The sequence below is a fragment of the Drosophila novamexicana genome, unplaced genomic scaffold, assembly GCF_003285875.2.
Source record: "Drosophila novamexicana strain 15010-1031.04,08,12 unplaced genomic scaffold, DnovRS2.1 tig00000024-arrow-pilon, whole genome shotgun sequence".
NCBI classification, from domain to species: Eukaryota; Metazoa; Arthropoda; class Insecta; order Diptera; family Drosophilidae; genus Drosophila; species Drosophila novamexicana.
This window is the reverse complement of record NW_020824768.1, coordinates 1,781,304-1,793,734: the sequence shown is the minus strand read 5'-3', so window position 1 is coordinate 1,793,734 and position 12,431 is coordinate 1,781,304. Positions and strand designations below refer to the sequence as shown.

Here is a 12,431-nt window from a genome sequence, read left to right as displayed (position 1 = left end):
CTGAGTGCCCGTTTCAGCAACTTACAAAACACGCCTACACCCAACCACCCCACGACCTGTGTGAGATATGTAATGCAATGTAAACGATATTGCTTCACATCAACTGTCAGGCGGCATTAAATAATATTTTGCGCTCAAAACGCGCCCAAAGAACGCTGTTGATGTGCTGGAAGGGGGACCAGAGCTGGGGCTGAGCAGGGGCAGAGCTGGGGCAGAGCTGGGGCAGAGCTGGGGCATAGCTGTGGCAGAGCTGTGGCAAAGCTGATGTGGCAGCATCGTCAGGGACTGTGACATTTTTGACTGCACGCCAGGAGCAAAAAGCCGCACCCTGGCAGCCAGACAGACCCAGAGACACACGGATGTCATGTGCTGTATTATGTAACACATACGGCATATTAACAAACGGCGTATTTAATATTTTAAGCAAACTACATACATTTTCCAGCAGCAGCAGCAGCAGCAGGAGGCTGACAGCCTGGCATTGAAATTGTGCAAGAGCAGTTGCATGTACTCTGACTCTTGCATAAGGCTTGCGAGGTGGGCAGGTGGGCGGGGGGGGCAGTGCTTGTGGAGTTAAGTTCGTGCCATTTTGAAGGTGAATTCAAGAAACTAATGAAATTTCAGTTGACTTCTCTAGACATGACCATGGCCTGTATTTTAAAGCCAAGTGCAATTGCAATTGCTTTTAAGGCATAATCAAAGAAAAAAGGCTGCCCAAAAAAATTCTCTTATTTGTTTGGACATTGAATTTGTGCAATAAGAATCTAGTTTTGATAATGCATACGCTTTTAATTGTTTATATTTTAAAGAATTAAAAGAAGAAGCGCATGCGTGTATGTGTGTATGTGTATGTGGCACAAGGAATATATTCAAAATATCAAGTCTCGAATAGGTTCTGTAAACAACATTCGGAAAGAAGGGCGGAAATGGCTAGATCGACTTTGATGATGATCAAGATTATATATACTTTATGGTGTTGAAAATGCTTTATTCTGCCTGTCACATGTACTCGCACAAAACCCTTATACCCGTTTTACCCATTTTCAATGGGCTTAGGGTATGCAAAATTAAATATGTGTTTTGGTTGTTTAGTTATTTGTTTGGCTTAAGCCTGACTTTAAGGCTTAGGGAATTGATAACGCTTTTTAAGCACATGCAGCCAAAAAAAAAGAGGAACATAATCTAAATGAGTTCTCTACTTTGCTCACCACATTTCTAAGCCCTCTTACATCTGGGGATTAAAAGTATGTCCTTTGATGAGCATAGCATATTTTATGTAATTTAAATTTAAATTGTATATTTTTCTCAGAGCGCAAGTTTATTTCTACTCGCTTTGTTGAATGTACTGCATTATATTCGTTTCTATGTTCTCAAAATGTTTGATTTAGCCAACTTTGGCTTCAACCTTCGAAGCTGAGCTAACAATGGGAATCGGAGGTCCCTTTTGCCATTAGCCATTTACCTGCTGCTGACGTAGACGTGCCCAAAATGCGGGCATCAATAATTTTGGCACTGTTTATTATGCAGATACACAAAATGGCGGACACACACACACACACACACAGACAGATAGACACACACATTCGCACAGGTCTCGAGCTCGTCTTGAGCAAACTAAGCTGACACAGCATAAAGTTTGCCCACACGCAGTCAAGGTGTCCTGGGCGAGGGTCAGCACCAGGGGGCCTGGAGGGGGCTCAGGGGTCAGGGCGGTCTGGGGTCTGCTGGCGGCAACAGTTGCTAGCAATCATCTAGGCTGTTACCTTATTACAACAACAACAACAACAACAACAACAACAACAACAACAATGTAACAAAAACTTTGCCATTACGACAATGGGAGTTATCTGGCTGTAAATACATAATCTGCTGCCCGCTGCAGTTCTTTCGGTGCTACCCAAAGGTGCCTGTGCACCTTGAATGGGGATTTATTTTTATTGCCGCAGCGCTCTTCTTTGGCATTAAGGGTTAAGCAGGTGCTTTATAAGACACGCCGAACCCGAACTGTAACTAAAGGCCAGCCAAATGGGTGTGTCCAAGTGCGTGAACGTCTTTCGGCTTTTGTTTAGCTGCCTGCTGTAAAATTCGCACCTCAAAATGTGTCCCCAAAGTGCAATCAAGAGATTTTTGTCAGTCACTTTGCCACCAGCCCGGGCAAAAGTTTAAGGCACTCCGGACCTTCGCTCTATTATAATTAGTTAAGCGGAGCATTAAATTAGGTGCGAACACTTTTAGTGCAAGCGAATTATTTATTTAACTCGCTTTTGTTTGGGCCGCCTTCAACTGGCATATTTATGCGTGTTAAGGTATTCTCTATAATTTATGACACTTTTTACTTTTCTATTAATTTAATGCATGGTATTTATAAGCTGAAAAGTTTTTGCATGGCTTTTATGAGCTTTGTTTTATGATAAAAAGTGTTTAGCTATATTTTTGCTCAGAGAAACAGTTTTGCAAGTCAGAGTTTTACAAGTTTGTGCTTTGTTTAATTGTGTAGAGAATTTTATATAGGATTGAGGTGTTCTTCGGGGATTATTTGATGGTTTCAACTTCATTACGTCGCAATATTCCAGGGCTGCAGGCTCAGAATAAATATATGGTTGGTTCTTGGCTTACGATTTGACTACCCGTTTTTAGGTTTGCTGTGTGAAGCTGGGATTGATTTTGGCTAAATCCTGCTCAAATATTTTCCTAATTTTTATAAAACAATCTAATCTTGTAAAATATTTATAAAAAAAAACTATATTTTAATTTCCAATTGCCCGATGTGCTGAAAATTTGGCAATATTGCATATTTTCATAAACAAATTGCGGGCTAAATTTGATTTCCACCCCAAATTGGCATCTATCATATGTGATACGATAAATGGGGGCTCTCGGGCTGAGTCGCCATCAAAGGCTTTTTAGTTTATGACCAAAGATAGTTTAGTTTGGCTTTCGATTGAAGTTCTTGTCGCAGGTTCGAACCAGCGAGTACGCACCAGTTCAGCTCAAATCCGAACTGCAGCCTTGACAGAAGAAGTAATGTCCCAGTTGAAATGCAATTTGTATATTGTATCAAATGCTTCTATTTATAATTTCCAAATTGAGCTGCAATCTGAATAGATCACAGCTCAATCGCTTGATTCGCACCCGTTTTGCTGCTGGCCACAAATTATTTTGAATCCAACTGCTTAATCTGAATGTTAACGAAACAATTTGTTCAACATCAACAGCTCTAATACAATAATTCAATAGCGCACAGACGCTTTTACACACACACACACACAATGATTTATATATATATATAGAAAGTTTTTGGGGCAAAGCCCGGTTGACATATTGGAATTCATAACTACACACGAAAACCAATTACAATATCAATTTAAAAGGGATTAAAAAGCATGTCCACGGCTTAGCCAGAACCAGGGCCAACTACCAATGAGTGGGTCGCTGCGGTTGACGTCGACTGCTCGTAATATTTATTTATAAGATTTGCAGATTGTGAATTGTGAATTTTGTATTGTATTTTGGGTTCTTATTTCGGCAAAGTTTAAATGAAATTCTGAGCTAGCAGATTTTCATAATAAATAACGCATTAAAAACCATAATAACAAATATGTTGTATTGAGTCAACACGGCAAATGAATTTCCAACAAGTGGCTGTGTGCTTGTGTTTGCGTGTGTGTGTGTGTTTTTGTGAATTTTTGCATAATTTATTTTGTTTGCCAACAAGCTGATAACCACAATTTTGTGTACAAAAGACCGCAAAGTATTCGCATGCGACTCACAGCCTGAACCCGGGCACTTACAGCCCGGCCATAACGACTGGACTTAACTCGACTCGCCTTTTGTATTTCTCTGTGTGCGTTAGCCCCATTTAATTTGGTTAAGTAAAGTTGCCGATGAGTGCACCAAATTGGAGTAGATATTGCATACTGCAGCAAAGGGCGATGCATTTTGTGGCATGCAACGCATCGCTGTGCCTCAATAAATATAATTGAAATGCTCGACTGAGCAATTTAATTTGTAAATCAGTTGCCCTCGTCAAGCTGGCCCTGACTATCAGTGTATTAAGAGGCTGGCACAGTCTACTTATAAGTATACTAGAAGAATCTATCTGAAACTGTGCCAACTTCAGACATAGACAACCAGATAACAATGCTGATTGTTTTCTTGGCTTTCTTTATATTTGTGCTCCCATTTTTATGCAACAACAAATTTAAAGAATTTTAAATAGCTTCTGGGTTTAAGCCGGCGACTTTCCCTTAGTTTCCCTTATCAAACTGGCCATGTTTATCAGCATAATAGAAGCCTGGTACTTGACTGAGCGCCATGGATATATAGGTAGTTGCCTCCCTTGAATCGGAGATAAAGTCTACTAGAAGAAACTATCTGAAAATAGGCATACTTTAGAGTTAGTCAAAAAGGCTTTGTTTCTTTTTTTTTATCAGGTGTACCCCATTTTTTGCATAACGTTTTGAGCCGGCGACTTCTAGCTTGCTGGTGTGACGTTTACATTTAGGCAACAGCTTCGATCCAGCTACAGGGTAACTGCTAGTCGAGCACTCACTCAACTAGCGCAATCCGGCTTTGACTTGCAAAGTGGTCTCAATTTTGTTAAAGCGGTACGAGATGAAAGTAACGTGGAATAATATCAACTGGCTGAGCTTGTCAAATTAACATTAACTGGCGATTACAATAGCTTTACCTGCCCGTCTTGCTCGACATGCATGCGATAAGGCGGGAGGCGCAACAAGCCAATGACAATTGAAGGGATAACGAGACACACTTTGAGCGGCGCACACACACACACGCCCACGCACAACCAGCAGCAGCTACAACACTCGTTTGCCTTCTTCTTGTTGATAAAGGAAATTAAACAAAAAAAAAAGTTAAGCCCTCCAGACAATTGACGCAGCTTGATGAGATGGAGGGGCAGCAGGAGTGGGGCATCGGACCGGTCAGAGAGCGGGACGTCGAGCGGGAACTGTGGCATTTGTCTGATTGTCTCGTTGACATGACGTTGCGCGATTTGTAAAAGGCTTTTGTTTTTGTTTGGCATCGTCTGCCTGGCTGCCTGGCTGCCTACAAGTGAGCAACACGCGCCAATGATTATGTTGCCGCTGTCAACGACAACAGCAGCAGCAACAGCAGCAACAACAACGAGCAACACGGCACGGAGCACTCCGAAAAGTGGCCAAGTGGCAGCAGCGTGCAACGCTTCGTTTTTATGTTTTTGTTATTGTTGTCGCCTGTCGTTTTCGGTATTAAGTTGGCTTGAAATGCTTGCCACGAAGCTTTTCATTGAGCAAATGTGACGCATGCGCCGCTGCAAGCGCCAGACGAACGGCCAGAATGTGGCAAATGCGATTGCTGGCATTTCCGTTCAGTTCAGTTCGTTGTTGACACTCGTGCTAGCTGGACGTTTGCAGCGGCCACGCGGCGTATGTGTTACATTTGGCGTTCTCTATTTGCCCGTTTTTGTTGTCGCACAATTCGCGTTTATTGGATTTTGGCGCAAGTAGCAAAAAGCCGGTTAAAGTGTTAAGAGCATGTGCTGCTGTGTTGGCGTCTTGTTGTGAGTGTGTGCTGAGGTAGAAGAAATACACTAAGCTACAGCATTCCACCAAAAAAAAAAAAAAAAGAAAGGAAAAAAAGAGAATAATATAAAGAAGAAAAACAAAGCACAAGAAATTCCAAGAAAATTAACTTGGCTCATTCTTGAACTGTTTCTGCGATTGTTGTCGTGCTCGCAACTAGGTTAATTGATGTGTGTGTGAGTGTGAGTGTGTGTGTGTGTGTGTGTGTTTGAGTACATCCATACGAATTATAACAAACCAAATACTATACAAATACAATAAAGTACAGCGTGTGGCACAAGCCCTAATAAACGTGCAACAATGGCCTGCGCGCGAGCACGAGGCACGCGATGAATGCAACAAGGACGCGGACTGCAATACTTAGAGTCAAGCCAACAGAAAACTAAGGTAAATAAATATATAAAAAATAGATTTAATTGAAAATCAAACAATGCGAGAGTTAAGCATTGTGCTTATTTGATAAATCAAGTGAAATATGGCGTGGAATTCAGGAAAATGTGGTTGAAAAAATATAATAATTGGCCTCGCATAAGGCAAAAGTGATTTCCCGATTTTGATATAAATTTTCAAGCAGGTAAAAAGGAAAATTTCTGCAGGTATTTTAAGCGAAACTTTCCAGAGTTTTTGAAAAAAAAAGATCTTCGTATATTTTAACAATAAAATTGATTTGCTTTTGATAATAGGAAATTGAAGAAAAAAATTGAAAACTTCTTCTTGATTTGAGCCAGCATCTTCTCGCTTGGTGGTTCAACGCTTCAGGCTGGCTGCAGGGTAACTGTTAGTCGAGCACTAGTTAAATTTGGCCTTGACTTGCAAAGTGTTCCCAATTTGTATCGCAGCAATATGGACTGAAATATTTTCGAATATTTTAATAATAAAATTTAATTGTATATTTTATGGCGGAGCATTGCATTAATTTTTGGTACATAAATTCTTTCGGTAAATAAATTCGAAATACAATTTTTAAGCATACAAAAAGAATTGTTTATAAAATGTAAATAAATATTTAACAATGCATCATAATGCAACATAAATTGAGGAGCGTGCAAAAATGTAATTAAATCAGATCAAAAAAACAAAATGTCGCTGCAGAGCTTCGCTGTAATTGACTTGGTGCCTCTCTGTATGTGTGTATGTGTGTGTGTTATTTTGTGCCCTAAAATTGTTAATTAAAATTTTTGTTATTCGCTTGCCTCGCTTTAAATTAAGGGTATTCAATGTCGGCTGCCTTTGAGCGAACTGTTTGTTGGTTGTCGGTTGTCGGTTGCTTGTTGTGTGTTATTTTTTGTTTTATTATTTGGCGGAAGCCGCGCGGCAGCATTTATAAAAAGGTTTTTCTTGCTCGCCGGGTTACGTGAGTTACCAACACAAACACACACACACACACACACACACGCACAGCAGCCGCCACAAGCATGGCTCTGCTCTGCATTACCGTTCTTTTTATGACGGAAGTACATTTAAGCAGATTTTTTACTGTTGCCTGCATGTTGCCGCTTGCCGCTTGCCACCCGAACAAAATTTAAATATTTTTGCGCTTTGCCTTTCATTTTCCTGTCTTGCCAGCAACAAATTTATTACCAACCAAATTGCAATGTGTAGCCAAAAAAAAAAAAAAAACAATAAAAAATAAGCAAAGCAAACTTTTAGCCCAAACGCTATAAAAAGGGTTTTCGGCTGCCTAAGCCGAGAAAGTTGTGTGTCGCCTTTACAGGGTATTGCGTCAACGTGAAATTATAATTGTCCATATGCCACGATTCAAGTCAACTGTCAGCGTTTCGCGTTTCATAAAGTTTGACGCACGTTTTTTGAAATTTAATACAATTACCACACACCTAGCGGCAGCTGAGCATGCGAGGGTGTGTGTGTGTGTGTGTTAGTCAAGTGAAAGCTAAGTGAATGTCATAAGCTACCAAAAATTGTACATAAATTGCGAGCGTGTGTGTGTGGTGGTCGCGCAGAGCGACTGCTCAAGCTGCCAGGCGAGTCAATAAATAAAATTTACATGTGACTAGCCTTAAGACTTGTTAATAGAATACACGCTCATGGCAAATGAGTTGGCATATACCCTATTAAAAGAGAACAAGCGGGTAGCTTTTTGTTCAATGTGAAATTTGATAGCGAATTCTGTACACTCTGTAGATAGCTGAACCTGCGACCTAAGAACTTCTGGCTAGTATTTACAGAGTAACTAAATACAGGGTATTACCAGTCAATACTCCCCAAAAAGCTATAAAGAGCATATGAGACTCTACAGAGCCTTACATCAATGTGTACATATTTCTTTTAATTTAATTATATGACTATCCACTATCATCTACACAACCTGCTTTTTGCAGGGTATTTAATGTACCTGTGTTGTCCTTCTTGTTGGATGAGCCACCGATTTGCTGTGACTTATTTTATGCCATGCATAATGATATAATCTGGCAGCGAGATAAAAGAAAACTTGCAGGCACTCATCTCGGGCAGCTTTAAGTACCATTTAGATGGCAATTTAAATTTGCATAGCATTAGCTCGCGCTCGCGCTCGAGCATCTGCTGACATTTATTAAGTGTCTAAGTGAGCTATTCAAAATCAAAGCAGCAGAAAAATCGTCTTCAGACTGCAACAGAGAAGCCGACTCCAACGCCTTATTGTCAGCCAGGCAGCGAGCTGTGTGGCATGCCAGCGCGTTGCAAGTGTGCAAGAGTGCAAGAGTACTGAGTGCAGCTGCAACAATGCGCTGACATTTATGGCACGATATGCCGCCGGCAGCTGGCAGCTGGCAGACAAATGCCTTGAGTGTGCCATACCATGGCAGCCCTCGGGCTGCGTAACATTCTAAGTCTGTCTGTCTGTGTGTCACCTGCTGACATTTCCAATGTCTGCTTTTTCACATTAGCTCTGCCATTTTTCGTAGCATACTTTGCTGCGCCCTCCGAGTGCGAGCTGCGCTCTGCGTGCTGCAGCAGCAAATGCGAAAGATTTGCTACGTGCTCGGTGCACAGCAAAAGATTGAATGTCGTGGCACTCGTCCAAGAAGGTACTGTAAAATGTGTAAAAGGCTTCGAGTCTCATGCTTAGTTGCGGATCTGTGCGCAGACACGGGCTTAGAGTTCGCGTGCGAGGATTTGGCATGAATAGATGGGCCTTCTGACTGGCTTTATAGTTTTTAAATTTTTAACTAAAAGACGACTTCATGCATACTAATTAATATATTCGCTTATGTTGCATATTCAAGCTGCTCCACAACTTCCCAAAGCAGCAGTTTATGAGATTTTGCTGGCCCGACTCGCCCATATGGCAGACACAATTTTTAATATGCAGCCAGGGAAAAGGCTTTGATGTTGTTTGACGTCGTTGTGGCATATTTGCTTATCCTTTTTGCCAGTGACACAGCAGGCGAGGCCACTCGACGCCCAACACATTCGGCTTAAAGTCGAGCCTTGCCCAGGCCCATCAGCTGCACTTTTTGTTTAATCGAAGCAGCTTTTAAAGTGCTTTTAATTAAAGCGCAGAGCTGAAAGTAGCTATAGCCTTTGTTTCAGATATAATATGTACATATCTATGTATAGCTGGGCACACATGCCTAGCTTCTGGTTTCACACGCACTTGGCAAGAATTTTCTTGCTACCCGGCCCGCTTCAAGCTGGTCGCATGAAAAGTGTGAACAATTTTATTGTGCGGAAAATTCGCTTGTGCTGTGCATGTGTCCATGTGCATGTGTGTGTGTGTATGTGTGTTTGCCAACCTTTCACATTCAGGCAAAAATACTTTTGCATATTTTTAAGTAAAAAAGTGCGCATGAAAAAACTAAGAACGCCGCGGCCAAGGTAACAATAAAAGGTCACCTTATTGTTGTTGCTGTTAGCAGCTTTTTTTAGCGCTGCTTTTTTTATTTTGTTCTTAATTTCCGCTTGGCCATTGTTTGTTTTAAACGCGTTCAGATATACTAGTTCAAAATGTGCAGAGCAGAGATTATATTGTGTTTTAAGGCAGAGAAACATGCTGTAAAGAATATATGGCTACGATTTTCTTACATCTTGACTAATCAAATCTTTAACTCTTATGATTGATTCATAATTGAAAAAATCGTTGTATATTTATTAATTTGGCGAATTCTAAGCTTTCAGTGCACTGTGAAGGAGGTATCACGCAGTCGGTTGCAGCCGTCTGCATGCTTATTGTTTTGTTTTCGTTCATAATTTGTGTATTTTTATGCTTACTTGGGCCTGTGATGTACATTTGGGCAAGGTTGTTGGCTAAAACTGTTGATTCAAATGTGCAAAGTCATGGCAAAACTGGGCTGTAAATTGCATACATGGGAAATGTCAACGGGTCGGCTTAAGCCAGCTGGGCTTAAACAAGCTAGCGCTACCTTTTATTTGGCATATTTTATGTAATGCAAATAACATGTGTCTTGCACATGTCAGGCTTTTAACAAAGCCAAGTTAAATAGAAACTCTCTTTTTTTGGCAGCTAATACCATGAAATTCTTTAATTCCCGCATTCGTTGGCATTCAAAGCGTTTTTCAATTGAGCGCCATTTGCACGTGCCCCGCCCGGCCAGGCCTGACAACTAAAGCCCCGCTCTCTTCCAAAAAAAAAAAATACACTCTCGCATGCAGCTAACCATGAAAAGCGTTGCATGCCACAATATGCATGCTGTAATGCATGTTGTATGTGTGTGTGCCAATGGTTAGAAAAAAGTGCCAAAAAAGTATAAATCTTAAATGTTCTGACATGTGTGTGTGTATGTGTGTGTGGGTTTTGTGAGTGCCAAATAAATTCGCGCGAATAAAATACACGAATGCCGAACTTTTGCTGTGAAAGACCGCCCGCAGCGCGGCAGCAGCAAAGCCAGAAATAAATAGGAAAATGTGTGTTTCAATCATTTGGGAGTTTGTTAGGGAAAATGCTGGGAAAAATGTAAGCGCTGGCATTGTTTTCTGTTGCTTAGCAGCTGCAGCAGCCACCGCAAATTACTTGTCAAGTGCTTTGCCAATTGACGTCGCCTGCCTGACAACCAGAAATACTAGTTCTATTCCATTCACTGCGCCGCACAGTAGGCAACATTTTTTATGCAATCAACATTTTTGCGCAAATATTTTATGTAAACTGCTGGAAAAAAGAAATGACAAAAGGTAAATCAGCAACTAAATGCAAAATGCGTTTGTTTAACACACTTGATTTATAAGCAGCTGCAAGTTGAACTCAAGATTGAAAGGGATTTTGAGATAACAATAAAAGTAAGTTGGCCCAATTTCTGATGAACAGCTTGACTTTGTCTGTCAGACGCCGATTTCGATCCTGGCTGACTGACAGTCTCTGACTGCGACTCCGCATAAAGCTTCAACTATGCGTAGCGCAGTAAATTTACATTGAAAAGCCAAAATCAAAAATTGCGCAGATATTTTTTATTATGCGCAAAATAAATTGAACCTGAGGCGGGGCGGGGCGGGGCGGGCTGGTCTTCAGCTGGCGTAGACGAAAGGCGACGAAGCGCATAAATTGTGGCTCGTCTAAGACATGCCTCAAACACACACACGGACACACACACACAGCAACTGAAGTCGTCCCAAATGCTTGTGTTTTGTTTTGCTTTGAGGGATTATACATATATATATACGTGTATAATACCTGCTGGTAAGCCCAAAAAGAGAAAAAGAAGAAAGAAGAAGGAAGCGCACTTTGAAGGCGGTCGGAAGTAAAAGCAGAGCCCGCATTGCCGCAGCCAGTGGACGTTGAGAGCTCCTCTCCAGAGATTTGCCTAAATTATGATTTATACTTAAATTTATTTTGCCCGTTGCATAAGCCAATATTTGTATACCCTTAAAAGGGGCAATATAAATTTGTCACGCTATGTGTAAGCAATGGAAGAAGATGTCTACGATTCTAAAGAGCATATATATTCCTGAGCTCTATCAAGTATCTGTCTGTATCTGTTTGTTACTATGCAAACTAGTCTCTTATATTAAAGGCAAGCTTTATGTAACTGCAAAGCTTCGTCTTTCTCTTGCAGGCATTGAAATCGGCTAGATCGAGCGACTATATTATATAGCTGCCATTGGCATTATTGGTGATGAAGTTTTTGTACATACGAATTTCTTGCTTTCAATATATATAAACAAATCTTTCCTGTTACGAATTTTGGCATGCTTTATATATAGGTGCAAGTATCTGATTAATATTGGAACTATATTATATAGCTTTATAGAAATAATCAGATTTGGAAATTGATAAACTTCACTGTTTTTTTCAAGATGTCTTGGCAATAAAGAGTAGTCTGCTTAGAGTCTTCTCTTCTTCGAATGATGTCTTCTATTCTAAACTATAAGCTTTACTTCCTGTATTTTCCATAACTGTAATGAGTATTTAATCTTCGGCCTGCTAAAGACAGCCATTCATTCTTGCTATTTTGTTTTTCTTGTTTTTTGCTTGTCTGCGCCGTAGTTACTGACACCGCAATTTTTCCACACCGATCCCCAACAACCGCAGCAAATTGATAGAAAATGTTGTATTATATGCCTGAACCGTGTCCAGTGAGGAGTCCTTGGGCCTCCCTAGTTTACAGTTGCGGTGTGGCCTGCTGCATTTGTCGACCAATTTTAATCGGCCAAATATATACGAGTCCCGCTTGTGTGCTTGATGTCTCCATAATGTGACAGACGCTGCTTTGCTGTGCTCCACTGCGCACATTCATTTTCCGTGGGCCTGGCTTCACATCCTTTGTGCCATAGCTCTAAAATATATTTGCAAATCGATAATACTTACACATGAAAGTATTTGTAATAAATTTAACAACCCAAATCGAAGTGCCAAGGCGAAGAAACGCCCCCCTCCTCCGCCAGAATCAGGGCTCAATC

General features: G+C 40.9%; 1 protein-coding gene across 1 annotated transcript in view; it reads left to right on the top strand.

Annotated features, from left to right (window-relative positions):
• The first annotated feature begins 5,410 nt into the window (after positions 1–5,410).
• Positions 5,411–12,431, top strand: part of LOC115771229 — a 50,590-nt gene continuing 43,569 nt past the window's right edge. The window contains exon 1 of the mRNA XM_030716830.1: positions 5,411–5,969. The gene's annotated coding sequence lies outside the window, so the exon portion shown is untranslated. The remainder of the gene's footprint in view (positions 5,970–12,431) is intronic.